Source organism: Cariama cristata, unplaced genomic scaffold, assembly GCF_000690535.1.
Source record: "Cariama cristata isolate BGI_N322 unplaced genomic scaffold, ASM69053v1 scaffold35099, whole genome shotgun sequence".
Lineage (NCBI taxonomy): Eukaryota > Metazoa > Chordata > Aves > Cariamiformes > Cariamidae > Cariama > Cariama cristata.
In genome coordinates this window covers 436-3,228 of record NW_009636972.1, presented here as the reverse complement: position 1 = coordinate 3,228, position 2,793 = coordinate 436, and positions in this window count along the sequence as shown.

Genomic DNA, 2,793 nt, shown 5'->3' with positions numbered 1-2,793 from the left:
GCCCGTAAGGAGACTAAGGGTAAAGAGTGACTTTAATGAAGACCAAGGATGACTCCTATAACTGAACCATGCTTTAAGGTGCTTTACCTTAACGAAGCTGATCTTCTGTTGCACCTATCCAAAAGTCCAGGCCAGCTTAACAAACAAGCAAAGATTCTGACGATAAAAATACTTCTACAACTCACAGTGCGAGCAGGACAGCCTGTACTAAAATTGAGTAGCTTTGCAGCACATTCAGAAGAGCTGTTCTGCACATCTGTAGCTAACCCGGATCCCTCTGACCACCCCTTGGCCCACCGACCACATAACCATGCACAGCACAGCCAGCTCAACAAGCAGAGATCATTAATTCAAAGTAACTGTCATCTCGCATTTCAGTACCCTCTACTTCCTTCTCCAAAGGACCAGATTAACCTACTGCACTCACGGGCAAACTGTATCCATACAGCTTAAGATATTTTGTTCTTATAATAGATCATAGTGCCTTTTTTACTGTATTAGCTTTTTTTCATCACTCCTCTGGAGCTGTATCAGGGTGGAAAATGATATCAACCGATAATACATGAAACCTAAACATTTAAAGCAGCCTATTCTTTAAATTTCAGCATTGCCTTAATATACATCATGTACATTTATGAAAGCTATTTGAATTTAACAAATAGACTCCCTCTCTCTGATGATGATTATCATCCTGCAAGGTTTCAGAGGCAGTAAGTTTTGTTGTCAACTGTTGTTTTGTTCCACAGACAGATCTGGAAGAGCTGGAATGCCCATTTCATCTTTAAAACTAAGTTAACCATAGAATTGCACCTGGAAGAAAAACACTTTTCTGAAGTTTTAAAATACTTAAATTCTGTTTCAAGAAGGCTCTGGTGTCAATTCAACAGTTCGCTGCCAAACTCTTAAGGTCATGCATGTATTACTTGAAGAGGCGTCTATTAACAGAGTGACATTGATGTAGAATGTCAAGGGGTTTTATTTCTTTTCAAAATAAAAACACCAAGAGCAACTTTTGAGTGATTATCAAATAAATCCCTATTCTGGTATAATAGCAAAACACAATGTTACAAGTCTCTACAGGCCAAGATACTACAGGCCTGTGTAACAGGGCAGAAAAATTGTTTCGATGTTGTAGACAGCACTAAACAATGGAAAAGGTTTGGCTAAAACTCCAGAAAAATTAACACACAAAGGAGAGAAGAGAAGGGAAGAGAGAGGGAAAGAAGGAAACAGTAGTTCAAAGAATGCAATCCCAGGAGAGTAGGCAGTGCACAGAAGTAAAAAACAAATCAGAAGATGAGAACATCAACAAGCTGATGGTGGGCGTTTATTTTCTTCTATATTCTTTGGACACACCCTAACGAGCAAGAGATTTGGATCACAAAGTTTCTCCTCTCTCCAAACAGCTAGAATATTACTCAGGATGTTTCCAGATCTAGGCTACAGAGGTAGCTTTAGGATCTACCAGAGAGGTCAGACAGATTTTATCTGCAGGAAGAACACGCATTTACCAGCTGCACTGACAAGCACACGAAGAAACTGAGATGGTCTTGGCTCCACCAGGAGTACACGATCCTCTTTACGACACAGATCAATTTACTTCCCAGGAACTGGCAACAACATGGGGGATAGCTGCACCCCTACAAAGTTAGTCCAAGGCAGTCTTAAGAGGCAATTTTCAAGTTACCTCTGCTACTTAAAAAAATGTTACTGTTATTTCAAAGTCGGCTACAGAGCAGTAACTCCAGACACTGAAACCCGTATTTTTTTGTCTCCTTTTGTTGCCAGTGAAGAGGCTATTGTTGTCCAAGAGTTGTTTATAACAGTCCAGTAGTGTAACTGTCCACAACGAAAGGCTACCTTTCTGCAGGCCATGCCTGGAGAAACACGTGACGCTCGCTTACTGAGGAGGTGTCCAGGATAACTAGCTGCAGAGAAAGCCTTAGAGTAAAAGCCAACCAGTCAAGCAGATAAAGTCACTGCTACCACTTCACAGCATCCACAAGAAACTGGATTACGACTGACAGGCTTAATTTAACTGAAACCGTAAGGTAAAGAGGCCACCTGAGGGAGAAAGATTGTTGGATCTGGCCAACAAGCAGCAGAAGACAAGTCACCATGATCAGACCTGTGGTCACTGCAAACAGCACATTACTCACAACAAAAAGCACTAGCTGCCCTATTCACTGCCTTCCAAAGGGTAACCTTTTGGCACATATGCACACAAGCAATTAACCCTAAAATTACCACCAAGAATTAAATCCCACAAAAATATGGTAAGTTTCTGGTGTCTAGTTTTCAGTAAGGAATACAGCATTTCCAAAATGCATCAGCCTGAGACACAGGCAAGCTGAAGAAAGAGCTGTGACCTGCCAGCTGACAGGCACTGATCAAGTTTAATCTTGACAGAAATCACATTAACTGTATGCCGCCTCCTCCTAAACAAAGCACCCTCCAGACTGCTTTGATCGGCTGTTCCCCAGCTTTCCTGGGATAAGGAGGATATTTTCAGTTTGATTAGGAGTACGTTCTTCTCCCACCCCCACAAACTAAGTTTTCTTCTCAATTCCTCGCATATAGGAACTGTTCTAATTATTGCAAGCTCATAAATGACAGTAAGCTGCCCTTGGGAATGCAACCTGGCAGCAAGCTATTATCAAGTCATCTTCAGGGCTTTAGTTTGATTATTTTAATAAGCACAGCCTTTCATCGCTATAACCCATTTCAGACTATAGCAATGCCTTTGCCAACATCCTCTGTACCAGCAGCATATCCCCCCCCCCCCCCAAAAAA